Source organism: Bombus terrestris, chromosome 6 (genome assembly GCF_910591885.1).
Source record: "Bombus terrestris chromosome 6, iyBomTerr1.2, whole genome shotgun sequence".
Taxonomy (NCBI): Eukaryota; Metazoa; Arthropoda; class Insecta; order Hymenoptera; family Apidae; genus Bombus; species Bombus terrestris.
The window spans coordinates 3929546-3946163 of NC_063274.1; the positions used below are offsets into that span (position 1 = coordinate 3929546).

General features: G+C 38.3%; 1 protein-coding gene across 10 annotated transcripts in view; it reads left to right on the forward strand.

The window, feature by feature from the left end:
* Window positions 1-16618, forward strand: part of LOC100650924 (protein expanded) — a 118214-nt gene that overhangs the window by 23445 nt on the left and 78151 nt on the right. For 7 of the 10 annotated variants that reach the window (XM_012309250.3, XM_048406861.1, XM_048406857.1 and 4 more), the window contains exon 2: window positions 9934-9985. The gene's annotated coding sequence lies outside the window, so the exon portion shown is untranslated. Of the gene's footprint in view, window positions 1-8446; window positions 8522-9262; window positions 9502-9933; window positions 9986-16618 lie in introns of those variants that run through there. The other 3 variants (XM_048406862.1, XM_048406858.1, XM_048406860.1) reach the window with 2 other exon arrangements.

Genomic DNA, 16618 nt, shown 5'->3' on the forward strand with positions numbered 1-16618 from the left:
AATATATTTAGCCTCTATTCTTATATGTTAAACAATTCTGCGCGAAAGTTGATCGAATCTAATTACATATAACATTAACATACTGTCACAAATATTGTTTGTTTATTTTATTATCATTTCTATCGATACATGTTAAAGTGTTGAGAAAAAATTCATTTTAAGAATGTAATATACCAAAACCAATCTATCAATTGTAAGATATATCGTCCTAATCGGCATATTAAGCACCAATCACCTTTGCTTGGCTACGACGATTATGTAAAGCTACATGGCATAAATATGTATACTACATGTACTATTTGTATTTTATGGGACATCCTAATATATTTTATCGGATGATAATTTGTCAACGAGAAAGTTTCGAAACGAACTTTTTCGTGCGTTAAGCCGATATCAACGTCTTCGTATGGAGCAGCTATTCCTGTTTCCCGTAAACAGCGTTTAAACAGTTTTTAACGAGCAATCTGTGCATTCGCGTGCATCCGTACCATTAGGGAGGCCCGTCCATTGCCCCTTCTTTTAGCGTATAGCTCAATAAATTTGGAAAGATGTTAATATATTTCTTGCCGAGCGTAAATCTCTGGCGCAACGCTGCGTTTAAACTGTTTTAAGTAATTATATCTACCTTTATCTCGCGTTTTATGTCACTTTAATTCATGCTTCATTTTTCGAATACCACCTTTTTTCTTCTTTTCTCGTTCGCTTACTGTTTATTACAATTTTTTACGATAATACGATATAAGCATCGAAACATGCCAGTAATGCGACATCGCACAACCAAGTATTTGCTTTGTAAAAAGTTGGCCGAGATTGAAATTTTCAAACTCACTTCGAAATAAAAAGGCAAATATTTTTCCACGTAATATTATTGCAGTGAAACGACACGATAGATAACGCGGTGACTTCGGATCTTTTATTCGAAAGTTGCTTTTCCTCCAACGTACAATGGTAAATTTTTCTATCGTGTCCGTTTAATATATTCATGTGAACGTTACGATAATATTTCAACTTCAGTTTCCCACGTAACTTTTACGTCAAAGATGAACAAAATATGGTCTAGGTCATGTTTGTCGAAGAATTCAGTAACTTGCTATAATGGAAAAGTAAAAAGCTAGAAGCAATAAATAAATAAAGAAACAATGGGTAAATAAATATATATTGTGCGCTGATAGTTAACTTTCACAAAAACGCTCTATATGAAACATTTTGAGATTCACAAAAATGAACCATATGTATATATTGTACTATATGTATAAAATCAATCGTATCGATTTATTTTGTTTCAGAAGAAGTTGGCATATAAATTTCCCAAAATGTAATTCACGTTTTTTGCGAATTGTCCGCTTTGTATTCCCTCGCAATAGCATTTTCCTACCGTTATATGCACAACTGAAACAGCCGATGGAATATAAATGAGGTTCGATGGCGATCGCGTGGCAAACGACGTACGATTGGTACACGAAATTCTTCGGACGTCGAAATTCTTTAAGAAACGCCTTTGCCACTATGCTCGTAAGTGTGAGTGTTCTTACATAATGTCTTATGTACTCCTGCGGCACGATCGAATCGAATGGTCTACTACGGAATGGAATGGAGTGGAATGGAATCGGTTGGAATGGGGCCACACACTCTCGACTGTAAGCTACTCGATCAGCCGTGTCGCTAGGAAAGGACACGTAACTCGTAAATGTCCCTAAAGAAGGAAAAGAAAAAAAGAAAGAAAGAAAATTGACGAGAAAAAATCTCGTCTCACAGTCATTTGGCCAACAGTATAATTTGGTTATTTGAAGTGGCTGGAATGTCGACCTCGTTCAGTTTCTTGTATTCGCAATTTACGCGTTATTAAACGTCGGATAATAATTTTGAATGATTTATGCGAACGTCTCTGTTAATTATAACTTGCCAACGTGTAATTTCCTCTTTGCGAATAACAAACAAAATACCGTGCTAATTTCTGAATGAGCAGAAAATTTACTCTCGCTGGATTTTTACATGCGACAGGAACACTTAACAGTTTCTTTCGATTCTTCGATTTTATGTATTCTTTTTAATTATCCTCCACTTTTCTATTCTTTAATTTTCGATGGTCTATTTGGTCGATCTTCTAATCAACGTAAACGTTATAAACATACAGAGATAAACTCGTTTTCTTTACTGTTACTATCCTATCCATTTGGTCACTCGTTCTAGCTAACTTTATCTATAGTTTCTCTGATTAGTTTTTCACATGGAATTATCCCTCGCCGGTTGTATCGCCGTTTACAAGACACCCTGTACACGTCTCGAAGATAACTAACAATCAGATAAATTGTCTCTGCCCGTCGCACAACCAGTGCACACTTTATCGGTTACGAGCGTAGCACGATTTTTCAAACCTTTATTCAGACAGCCGTCTCTGAAAGAATTGAATGAAAAGAGGAGTTATCACAGCCCTGGAACAGGTAGGACGCGCTGCTGCTGCTTACAAATAGAGAAAGAAGGAAACGTACGCGCGCTTGTTACGTCGCGATGATAAATCAGCGTTTCCTGCGTTACGGTGGATCGCGGCCAGAGGGATGGTAGCAACAAACGGCTGTGTACGCGTCGAAAGTATGGTCATTCGGTTCGCGTGACACGATGAATCGTATGCACTGTGCACGGAGGCCTACTTGAATCTACAATCTACGATGACAGTAAACGTCGCGCCGCGCCGTTACGAGCAGATCGGGGCGGACTCGCGCGAGTGAAACGCCGCCGCTAAATCCGTGTGTATCGAGGACGCTGACTTAGTTATGTATATACGTGAACTTAATCACATAGGTCTGGATGAAAATAGGTTTAAAGAAGGGACGTACGCGCGCGCAGTATGTATTCTTCAAACTGTGAAAGACAGGAGGGTAGTAAATGCTGATTTTTAGATTTTTCGAGAATACACGTGGTCGTTGAACCGAAGATTGGGATTAGGTAAGATACGCAGTTGTATGTTATATTAAATTAATTTACGTAATAAAACGCGACTTGACACGTTTTGAACGTGGGAGGATTTTTACGACTCCTACGTTTCGTATTGAAAAAAAAAACTGGAAACAACTTTATTTCACTCGGTTTCCTTAAAAAAGGAAAATAGCCAGAACACGCGTCAGATTATTGAAAAATATTAAAAAAGATAATAATAATGTAGATACATATGTATATCGATGTCGTCATTGAAGACTTTTATCCTCGATACGTGTATCGACTTCGCACTGAACGTGTTAATTGAATTACGTATAGCCTAAGAGACAACGTATCTGTAGTGATGATAAAAATACGAACGTCCGTAATTAAGGGTTATCCATCGTCCATATATTTATACGATCACGGAAAATATAGAGTAATTCTTAATTAACTGCATTAATCTCTAGAGAATTTGATATGAATGAATTTATTTATCTAACGTAATGCAAAAGGTGATTATTAATCTGGTATTTATTACAACATTTTTTTCTAGTTTTTCGTTTTTGTTAACAGTTAACACCATGTCACGTATTTACTTGAATAAATATCCCGATCCTTTACAATTACGATTATTATTACTACCTACACAAAAGGATAAAAAGGATGTAAAAAAGTAAAGTAAAATAGCAAATGTAATATATATATATATAGTATGACGAAGGTATGATAATCAATTCTTGTTTACCTCAGAAGAATACCAGTGTTCTTTAAGTGTGGTTAACAAATTTAAAGATGAAACAGGTCGCGAAAATATTCGTATATGAAACATACGTACGTACGAAGTCACGAAGTACATTAGACCAGAAACATTAGCAGTCGTCACATGCCTCGCAAAACGTTGAGCGAACTCCTCGCGCTGTCAACGGATACGCGACTTAAAGTTCAGCGTGCGTCGTTGTGGTATCCAACAAATTGACGGACAAAATGAAGCGTACGTTTGACGCTGATTTATCGTGCCATTGTGCAAACGTCGAACGCGTCGAACGTTACATGACGTCGTAACTTATTCTATCGAAGCGAATGAACGCGTCTAAGGCGTGTGCGCGTTGATCCTTGATCCTTGAATCGCGTACAGGCTGAAGCGCAAAAAATACCACGAGGAAGATTATAAATCGGACGGGCCGACTGGAAAAAGTAAATGGACCGAGTGAAACATAAAGGGAAACAGGCGAGAGAGTAAGCAAGCGCGCGCGTGTTTGATGAGTTCATCCTGTGTGCTTTTCTCTGCTGATGCGGGGCGCTGCATTTTCTTTGACACGTACAATAGGGACGAAGGGAACGACGAATCTTATCCGACTAGTGGTTTACAGTCGTGGTTTTTGAGAAACAAATTTATTAGTCAACGAATAATCGAGAGTATCGTCAATGTGTATATTCTATGTTCTTCTGTAATTTGTTAAGAAAATTCTATCGATTATGAGTAACGGAAACACATTCTTTTATGGTTTTGCGAAGAAGACTCGATACGTTAATAATAAGATACGAGGAAGTAGTTTTGTCAAAAATAGATGTATTTATCCTTCAGTTAATCGATAGCTTATTAAAATACAACGTCGTTTATACGCAACATTGAACACGAAAGGCCGTCAAAGAAAGATTAAGAAAATCAAGGCTGTCAAAAATGTCGAGGAAGTTGGTCATTAAGAATTTTTTATTTGATACAATGTCCAAGGAATGAATTTATTTGTCTAAAGTGATGTAATTGATTGGAATTTTTTACTTATCGTCTTATTTCTCAAGAAATGGAACGATGATCGAATAGGTCAAACATCGATGATGAATAGGATCAAACTTAAAGATTAGATTAATCCTTGGACCCCGTCGTTTGTTATAATTTCCTGAACGACCGATAGGTACAAACATTCCTGTATTTATCTTTCTGGTGTGTGTAAACAGATCTCTCGTACTGTTTTTCAATATTTACAACCGAATGTGCTTTTGTATGAAAGAAATACAGAAAAAATATACTTTTAGAGGTATAACGTGTCCTAAAAGTATCGTTAACCCCTTTTTATTCACGAATGAGATACTTTATGAACTGGTTTTTAGCCGTAACTTTTTTTTACCCTGAAATATCTCATCTGCTAATGAAAAGAAAGGCGAGATATCTCATCCAAAGCGTCGCACGAACACGAAATACTTGGTTCGGTTCACGCTTATTCAATAACACCGTAAGATATTTCATCCATAGAATAAAGACGAAAGATACGCGAATGTCACTCGTCGTATCTTCAGCTTCCTGCGATAAGTCATCCCTGCGCATTAGAAGCAACGCTACGTGCCACGCGACGCCTTTAGCTTCGTATTAATTTTTAATTCGAATCCGACATTTCCAAGATGAATCGCTATATAAGTAGCGAAATAATTTAATTGGCGTACACGTTAAATGATAGATACAGCGACGCGAAACTGCATGTATCTACTAAATACGCGGATGTGGATGGTAATTAATCGGAGAGAAACGTGGACGTTTTCGTTTTCTTTCGCAGGACGGTGAAACGCGATCGGCAACGTGTTTCTTCGTTCGACTTGCAATTTCCGATTTCAAATTCTTCGACATAGCGTTTTAGCTCGAGATATTATAAATAGGTATCGATAAACGCGTATTTCGAATTACGTCATAAGATCGAGTGGAAAAAAGAAGGAAGTGTCGAGAGTCGCCGTAGGTGATTGTCGCGCGTTGCGTCGCCTCCAACACGAGAGAAATTGCGTAATCGACGAGTTTTCATCCTCGTGCGTTTAACATTTCAACGCGTACGCAATAATAGCAATTTATCGATACGCGTTTCTTTTAATTCGATCAAATTATATCGGGAATGTCGTATTTAAACTCGTGGCCTCCTATCCTCGGATGCCATACTGATCAATTCCATGAATTTAAAAAGTAGAGAAAGGCGGTGACATTAATCGCAAGGCGATACAAACATTACCTTCTTTATTTCATCTTTGAATTTGCTGTTATTTATGATTTTTGTGGTGAACAAATTTACAAAATTTACATAAGTTATTTATTGTCTGAGACGTTAAACACGCGTACTTGTACAATTAAATTGAGAAATTCACTGAAATTGCAGTTAAATTTAGCTTCCGAGAGGCCTATTTAACCCGCCGATCTGATTTTGTTTTCTGTTCCGTTTGTACTCTTCTTTCTCGTAAAGATTGACGGTATCGAGGAAAGGACATACGAATGAGTCCAATTAAAAAGTCCGACCGTATCGTTTGGTTGTTTATTGGCTAAGATTTCTCGGTTCTTATTAATTTTAATTAAATTATTATGAATTCTGATGATTTACTTCAGTGGAATATCCTCAATCCACTTTCGCTCATTTATCTCATACATTTTGCGAATTTAAAGTGGCGAAACTTTTTATTCTAATTAATCCAGAAGCGTTTAATTAATATTTTAAAAACACGTTTTTCGTACCTTTAACAACGTTTAAAGCGACAGATAATGAGTCCAAATATTATTCCTGTTTACTACTTTCTTATTTTTAATGATATATATGCATACTTCTTAAATTATTTTTTAGATCTCAATCTCTAGAGTTCAAAGACGTATACGAGGGATTTTTGTAATCATTTTATAATTACAACATTAGTATCCTTTGAGCAGCGGCAGCAGGTTTGACCAGTTCGACTATCTAGAACTCATCACACTTTCATTCTCTTCTCTCTCTTTTTCTTTTTTTCTTTTTTATGTCCCTCTCCCTTCTGTACGTCTGGCAGCAGCGACTTAAGCTGCAGAAAATCGTCGAAATAGTCGATTAAGCTTTCAGACAACGAAGAAGGGTTTTCGAAGGAAGGTTAAGGTATCCCGCAGGAGTGGGAGATGAAAGGGTTGCGTAGCGCGGAAGCTCGCCATTATATTCGCATTATAATCCCATCAGTGGACTCTTCTGCCTAACTGGACAGCTACGAATAATACGACGTACTTAAATACACGCCTCTACTTTCCATTCCATATCTATTCGAAGGTCCCCAGCTTTCTACGCTGGATCATCTGTCCTTTTCGATCTTCGTTATTAATCTCGTTATTCGTTATTAAACGAAATTTCACAGCCTCTCTACAGCCACGATACGTGCGGTGAATTTAATTCTACGAAAATGATGTTTAATGGTTTCGATAACATTTCGGAATAACATTGTCTACAATAAATAACGTATATTTACATATTCCAATTAATCTCTGTTTTTACCATATTCGATAGAGGACTAATTTTCTTTTCCAATAAAATGTAGATTTATATTTGATATATGGTTACGAATTCCGAAATTTTTAAAAGGCAGCAAAATTCTGTGATAGATGGGAATGCTATTGCAATAGGAAAATACTTCTAATAATAATAGTCCTAATAATCATATTGTACGACACCAGGGTAAAGGAAATATGAAAAAGAAAGAGTAAAGAAAATAGAAGCAATCGAAATTAACTTATCTTTTAGCTTTTAGTCATAAAATACATCTTGTATTCGCTATTCACTAATACTAATACCAAAAAGGGTATTGGTGGTTAGGTGTGTATATCCTTTCCAGACTTCAATCGTCGTTTTTGTAAGAATCTAATATTTTTTACAAGAATCTAAGCTTTTATTAGCCCTACTTTTTTCTTGATGCTTCTTCTTTATATCCTTCCAGACGTCTTCTCCTCAAACCTTATAATACGTTATTCACATAAAATGTGGAATACTCAAAATTTAGAAAAATTAATATACATATATCTAAAACTAAATATTTATGGATCATTTATAATTTAATAATATCTATTACAATAAAATAATTATGTCGAGTTATACGAGCAAGAACAGCAGGGTTAATTTAAACAAGTAGCAGGAGGCGAATCTACGTACCAGATAACGATACTTTGTGAAAGGTTTTCGCGTATATACATACGTATATTTCATGAAATATGTTAGTTTAAAGCTTAAAGCGGTCGTATAACGATTGCGCGCAGGCGAGCGTGTCCGCGTTAAAGCCCCAACCGGCATCGAAATTCCACGGCATTTATCTGATCTGAAATCATAGGCAATCAGGAGTAAAATAGCGGAGGGCCCGCTTAACCTTCCGTTTCTCTTGTCATCGTGACTCTGTCGGTGCGCGAGAACGCGACGCGACGTGGCCGGCAAAGTGGTGAAAGCCACGACGGTGATAACCTACTCCAGTGCGGCTGCCCAGTTGCAGGTTGCAGCTGCCTGCTCGCAAAACGCGGAATCCCAGTTACGCGTTCTCGTACGGAGGAAGAACGCTGCCTGAGACTGTGTAGAATGCTCTTGTGCAGATAGCAGCGTGTGCACGTGGTGGTTTACTTCCGCTCGAGGCACGCGGTTCATCCGACCACAAACATACATAGATTACGCACACGAACATACAACGTGGTCAGTAAAAGAGGAAGAAGGATAAAGGAAGAAGAAGAAGAAGAAGAGTACGAAACGAAGAAAGAGATAGAAGGATTGGAAGAACAGAAGGAGGAGGTGGAGTGATGAACGAAAAGGACGAATAATATAGAACAAGAGATAAAGAAGAAATTAACGACCGAACGCGAGGGAGAGTATGTAGAAAATTAGATAGAGAAGCTGGAATGAAACGAACGAGGAGATAAGGGAATGGAATGGTAAAGGACGATTATGACCAAGAGAAAGTAGCAGATGAAAGAGAAAAGAGGAGAGAAAGAGAAGAACGATGCAGACACAACTCCGCGCAACTACCCCACCTTTGGTTGCTTCACTGACTGTTTCCTTCTCTTTTTCTGTGTTACGTCTCCCTCGTTCGTCTTTCTTCGTTTTCGTTTTCCTCTCTATCTCGCTCGTAGTCCGTTCTTCTTCTTTCTTCGACTCAGAAAAAGCCCGTTCTCGGCATCTCTGTCCCTCTCCTGTTCTGTTCGGCCAATTCCTCGTATTATACCAGGTTGCGGCGTGGAATGCGGGCGTCCTTCGTTCGCTTCGAGCAGCGTCCAACCGATGAGCCCCGCTAGCGTTATCCTTCGCCGGTCCTTCGCATGCGCTCCTTAGGGCTTGGTAAAATTAACCTGGAATACTCGGCCGAGACGCCCGCCTCGCTCTCTTCTCTCTCTTTCTTCCTCCCTGCCTCAGATTCGTTAAACTCACTCACGCGGCTCTCACCAATACGACCGACATGCCATTCCGCACGTGTGTACTTCCCCGTATATGCAAGCCGCGTATGCGCGCATACAGGCGCATGCGCAGCAGCCGCGTAACAGAATCACGGCGCGGCGCGGCGCGGTGTACGGAAACGGCGATCGGCGTACTTACTTGGCGCTGGGTTTCTCGGGGTTATTGACGATGAAATTAAGGCGATTTGTCGAAGTAGAGCGGTTTTATTGGGAGTTCGTGCTCCTTTCGGATTGCGGATAGTATAGAAACGGGCGCGAGTGCACCGCGCATGTGCATTGTGCATACACATGGTGGAGTTCGTCTTGATGCACACCGGCGCGGTGTGTCGATACACCACGGCAATTTATTTTTCTACACACACGTGTGGTGTCTGCGGAGGCTGCTTTATATACCCAGGGTAACCTGTATATACCGCCACTGCCTGCCATTATTCTCAATAATTCTCGACGGTTAATGACAGTCTGCGGAATATTTTTTTGCATGCGCGAAGGCCCGGTGTGCCGCAGACCGCGCGAAAAATTGTCGTTTTCTTCGTCAGGGATATTATTGCGGTGAAATTCAATGTTGCGGAAAGCAACATGCAATCTCTTCGCGTAAACGTGTCTCAGTTCGTAGCGATCCGAACTATCTTGCTGCGTCCATCTTATCTGAATGCGAGTATCCTTTTTATTCTTTCATTTTTGTTGGTCTTTTTGTGTGCGTGTACGCGCGCGCGCGTGTATGGACGCGCTCGCGCGCTTTTACGTTCGATTCTTGGTATCTGGCGCGGAATCGAGCCTCTCACTCAGGTAGAATACTATAATTTAAAGGCTTATTTGTGTTGTTGCAGGTGCACCTGTGTGAAGCCGGAGGCGGAGGATTCGGAGAACGGGAGAATCTAGGTAAGATTGCTTTGTAGAATTTCAAGGGTAAGAATGTGGCTTCAAACGTATCTGAATCACGTTCTCGGCCACGTTCGAATTGATTGATTATTATTTTAATGCGAAAAACACGAATCTCCGGTTGAGATGATTTGTTATCGAATTGGTGAAAGTTATTGGTTCTCGGTAATAAGTAGGCAACGGTTTTGCTTCGAAGAATATTATGAATATTTTCTTGCTTTTAAAATAATAGCAAAGTAATCTTTGCTCGTCGTTTTTTCAGCTGCATATATAAAAGGTTGGTATATGTATTTATAAAGATTGAGCGGAAACTGATGCTCAAAGTGTTAATACACTCGAGCGCACTGTACATAGAAATTGGGAATTATCATATATTATAATTTATTGATTTAAATTATTATGCTATTTAGCAGAGTCTATATTCTATTTTTGACTATTTCTAAATAGAAATTCCAGAAAAAGTATTCGCTTCTTCTCTTCCTGCTTAAAACTAAATGCCATACATTTTGTTAGATTATTTACCATTGACATTAAAGTATTAATTATCATCTGGATAAAATGTTATACACGATGATCTGGAAAAATCAAATAATTTAGGAACATATGGAGAGCTGAGAATCATAGTGGTGTATGTCATCATCGTGTTTTGTATTTATTGTTATAAAAAGCTGATTTATGTGGCGCTTTGGAAAAGAGTTCCACACGAATTGGAATTCATTTAATTGGACTTTAACGATACTAATATATCGTTTCGATACGGAAATAAAATAATGCATCAGCATACAAGGAGAGATATCGTCTTAATCTCATTGTTAATAAAAGGGTCATGTTCGGGCGTGTAAAACGATTAGCGTAAACTTTTAAAAGCTATCGGCGTGTTACGCGTATTTAGTTTTTCTCGGGTCGCATCCACGATCGCTTCATCTCTTTCAAATACCCGCTGCCTATGTAATGATCCGACAAGCGAGACGACGTTGGGCACGACGCGTCAATCATTCTTTAATGATACACACTTACTTGTCTATCTTTATCAAAGCACCGAGCGAGTTAATACCGTTCGAATGAAGAGACGAGAAAACGTATCCGATTCTTCGCGCGTTTAACGAGAGTTACATCACGTATGGCCGTACATACGGATAGCGCATTTATTTTCAGACGAACAGGTTTTATCTTTATCGTGAATGTTGCATCGACCAGGTGAATAATTGAAATGTATGAATCATATCCGTTCGTTCGAATTCAGATCAACGAACCGGTGTGGTTCGTCGACGGGGAAAATTGTACGGACGTAGACATTTCTTGCTTTCGCGTGATCGTTCCGTACCGCTTGATCGATGGTATCTGTAAGAAGATAAGGGTACAAGAATATGGCAGTCAAGTTCTACCGATGTTAAACGGCTGGTTTCGCGTGGCAGATCGTTTTGTTTCTTTGTTTCCATCCAGTACGTACGATGTAAAGTTTAGGTTTCAATTGCCGGAGCCGCAATCTGTGTGCACTGTGCACGCATAGTTGTATGCACGAGACGTGCATGCATCCTGGATGCCTCGTTAATTCCACGTATACAAAGTGCAGGTGCGTACAAAGTCGAGAAACTGATACTTATGCAATTAACAGATACCTCCTGAAAACGAAGAACTGAGAAAGTCAATCACGAATCCCTCGAGTCGTTTCGTTTCGTTTCGTTTCGTTTTCTTCGAGTATTCGAGGATGAAGAATCGTTTTCACAGGAAGACCCAGAAATATGAGTTATGCGCTCTTTTTACCTGTTTGTTAATTGCGTACGCGACGTGTAGTTTCTCAGGCGGGTTCGAAAGTAATTTCTTCTTTTTTTTTCCCTTGTTTATCTTCTTCTTTTTTTATAATGTTGCACGTTGAACTTTAGCGTTTCGCTGCTATAATCATTATCATTGATTGAATCTCGCATTAGGGATAACTATGGGAACCATATTCTATTCATTGGTCTGCATATTCATGAATTTTCCATAATACTGCTCGCTCTGTGTAGCAATTACAGCGGCTTGATTTATTTTGTTACTTCATTGTTAAGGTAATGCGTATCGCGTAATAAGCACGATCGTTAAGTGTTTAATAATCGTCGTTAGTGGTATGTATTGATCTTCCTGATGATATTTGGCTCGCTCGTTTTTAACTTAAGTATCGGTAATAAATCGAGTTAATTCTTAAATTCGTCGTATTCGAGCAGACTGATCGGACGAACATATTTTGATTTTCCAACTTTGAATTTTTATAGAGAGCAATTGCATTCAACCACGCCCGTTAACCTCTGTATTGGCATAAAGATCGACCGAGTATCTGGAATGCTAAACGAAACTAAGCGGGTAACTTGAGTCGATCTTTGTGGCAATACAGAGTTTGCTAAACGGAGGATTACAGCATAAAACTAAAAAAATCACATTGATATCTCTGAAAATGTAATTCATAAAAAACTGACCATTTTTATTAACTCACCCTGTATACCGATCGGTCAGGCGGTGCAATCGGTTAGAGGGAAATTCTGCGTGAAAGAACAAGTCGAAAATTTAGAATAAAACTTTTTCATATGACGTTTTATTTTCGACAAAATGGGGTTTGAAAATTTGACAAATATATTCGGCCAATTCCGGACTGGATAGGAGTAAATAATCGGCAAAATTGGGGGAAATTATTCTACGTACGAAAATGTACAATAAAAGCTGTTGGCAAGGTGCTCTATTTGAATGTAAATGGCAAAATTTTATTTTAGCCCGTGGACCACCTCCTAGTCGATTGACCACGTTATACGGAACACGCTGTATACATATATACGTATGAATGTATATATGTGTGTACGCATATATGCACGCTAGAGGTTGTCTCGTCCTCGGCGGAAAATATTGTTTAGCATAAATTTCGCAAGGAATGGTGCGCATCTTTGGACTCGGTACGTTTTTGCAAAGGAGAATACATTGGTAAGGCGCGTGCGCGCGCGTATTTACACAAGTCTCGTGTGTTTCTTAGCTCGCGCGTGTGTGAATGAGCGAGTATAATGTTTATTATAATGGTGTTATGTACATTATACCAAGTTGCTCGTTAGGCACGTATGCACGGTATGAGGAAACGGAACGGTTGTACGCCGCACCGTAGAAACTATGTACAGCTCCGGCGAGGTCGAAAAAATGCCCGGTGGCTATCTGCAGCGTTTACCCCATACCTATGGGGGATTTCTGTACAATGTGGTTGCTGGCGTCGCGTCGGCCAGTGTTCACCGATACGACCAGGATACCGCAGCGCCGGTATAATTAAGAAATTTATCTCGCCGGTTGGAAATAAGAAGGCGACTGTGTAACTCGCGCCTTCATTGCAATTAACATCTGACGGTTTTAGTTGTTTTTACAGCGAAAAGAACGGCGTACGAACGAATTAGTCAAGTTCAAGTATATCCGACAAATTTCGAAACTCGATTTTCTTGAAATAGATGCTTTTCGATTGAAAAATATGTATTTTATATTTTCCATTTGTTTTTTCAAGTAGAATCACCCTCGCCGTGTTATCCATACAGAGGCACGCTGTATCCCACACGAGAAAAGCAAAAAGGAAATATCTCGACGATAAAAATTAATTATTCTGGAAATCGTTAATTGCAAATTGGTCAAAGGGTTGATCTATTCTCTTCTTGTTCCCGTAACACGTCGTTGCTTTTTCTTAATAACGGCAGTCTTTTGTTTCTGTTCGATGTATCCGGCACATTAAAGACCAAATTGAAATAATTAAAACGCACTAGTTGGCCGATGGTTAAAAGTAATAATAATTAAAATGAAACGGTAGTGCGCGAAGAGGAACGTAATATGTACGGAGCGCGAATTCGCGTGTAATCCATCATTCTTGCATTCCGTATTCCACGTAGACGGCGTACGTGCTGAGGGAAAGACTCGTTTCGTCGGAGGAATGCGCGGCATTATAATGAGAACTCGGCAAGACGGCGATGCAACTCCGCGACTCGATTATTTCGTTTAATTACAGGGAACATTAGACAAGTCACATCCGTGGCGTTACATGTTCCTCTGAGTTCTGAAAAAAGTATCCCGACTCTATTGTACGCCCGTTGCAATAACCACATAATTATTTATATCTCCCATAATTATTCGAACTTGCATTCAATAGAGACTTTATATTATACTCTGATTGTGTTATAAAGGTAAATAAATGGTCTCGTGCTATCGTTAGCACGCGTGACTGTTACATTCTAATTGATACTATTTTTATCATATGTCGATTATAATTTTTCGTATCTTACACGTAAATTACGAAAGCATTGTTCGTGGGCATTTGAATATTATTAATATCAACGAATTGAAAGTTACAGGTTGTAGATTACGGACTAATGTATTTATTAATAGTAGAAATTCCCGATTTTACGTAATTTGTGGAATTTCGCTAGTAATATAAATTTAATTGCGAGAAAGAGGTTCAGAGTACTTTGGCACTCGCGCTGTTGTACGTATCTGCTTTGTCATCGCATCCTGTGTAACGCGTCTTTTAAAAATACTTGGCAGCTGGAAACATATATTTTAATGTGAAGTAATCGAAAAAGGAAATAAGCCTTTTTTTATATACGTAGGTGATAAATCTACACAATTTTTTTTTGCGAGAAACAAGTAATACTATTAGGTTGTCCGAAAAGTGTCTTTCTTTTACAACGACGCATCTTGATACAAACATGAAATCTAATCTGTCGAACGTTGTGATCTTTATTTTGATAGAACAAAATGAATCACATGTAATTCGATAAAATAATATAAAGCGGAAAATATCGTGCATCCATTATTTTCTTTTAAAAAGGAGAGAAACTTTTCGCACGACCTAATAGCTTAGTTACTGTGTTACTGTAACATTAACTGATATTAGCGTTATTAATACTTTTTAAATATTCAAAAAGATCAAAAACACATACTCAACTTCAAAATTAATCGACAATGTATCGAATCTGAAAATCGCTTATCTATAAAAATTAGTGAAAAATTAGTGTTCCACAGCTATTGTCTTCACCTAGCCGTTTCGAGAGTAAATTTAAGACATAAATACCAGTAGTGTTTGTATATTACGCGTATCCCTGTAATTTCGCTTCTTGGTAGTGTCTTCAAACTCCCGTTGTTTCTACCTTAATCTCTGTCGGATTAGTCTATTACACGAGGTTCGTTCGAATCAGAGAGAACAAAAGGAGGAAAAACTAACTGGATCCTCTACGAGCCCAATTAGTGGAAATTTCCAAGTTTATAGCAGAAAATACCAGTCGTTCGTTCATTCATAGGCGGAACATGGAGAATATTGTTGCGTACCGGATGACGATGGTCGTAGTGCACAGACGAACACTTATAAAATAGCAGAGGTTACCTCGTCCATGGGTTCGATTAACATTCGTTGCGTATTCGTGGCATCAATATGCAAAACGCGTAATTAAACGTTAAATATGTATCGTAATTAAAATTGAGAATGATTGCTTTAAATCTTTATTTTTCTTTTTTTTAGTTTATTCGATCTGAGAAACCCAAGGATTTTTCGTACTTGAGATCACACATGGAATAATTTTGAACATTTTCTTTTTCCATTCCATCAACATCATTCAAACATCCTCATTCTCATTGTCGATAACATACTATACGTTTTATTTTAACGTCGTTTGATCTAATTTATAATCAACGATCTTCCCATAGTTCTGTATCAAGTTTTTCCACGTAAAAATTGTTTTTACAGTTCTCGCTGTTCTTACATAATCCACGAATTGTCCCACGTTAAATTAGCGAACAAGCAAAGCTTGTGAGATGCGCGAATTGCGTAACGCAATTACTCGGGCGAAAGGAGACAGTGATGGTTGCACAACGCGGATGGCGGCAGCCATAAAGGCTCCATTTCAAAAATTCATCGAAAGCCTAGTCGAGTATACTCAAAACGAAAAAAGATTGCTATTCCACGTATCCAGCGATCGCGCAAGTAGTTCACAAACATTTACGAATCTTTTGATTGTTTATCGATGACGTATGCCACGCACAGAATTAATTGTTTGCATATGTCTGTTTAAATATTTATGGATGTTCCCACTCCAGTTCTTTGTTTGCATGCGTTTAATAACGCTAGAACTACCAAAAGTGGTTAAGATATAAATTACGTAGATTTTTATAGACCTACAATGATATATTTTTAGGATTCGAATGATTTTCTATACAATGCGTGGATAAAACGTTGTTTTACTTCGTGAATTATACACACTTTACCGAGATAAAGACTAAAAATGGAAAAATGTTTACTTTACAAGAGTTTCGAAAGTTTGAAGTATCGAATCATGATTCGAATGTAATTCGAATCTTTTCGTTGCACATGCGTATGGCGAATTGAAAATTATAGCTGTGGACGAAGATTTTGTCAATTTCAATTTAATTTGAATTTAGTCACGTGTTTCAACTTTGCAGAATATCGTACTTTTAGTTTCATAATTAACTCGTATTGTGTCTATGATCATCGGAAAGCGTAAATATTGTATACGTTTGTCAACGAATAACAGCCTCTAAAGGGATCTGACAAAAATTCATATTAACACCTTCAAATTTGGGATTAAGATCATCAACGACAATTTTTCACAAATAATTTCCAAATGTATT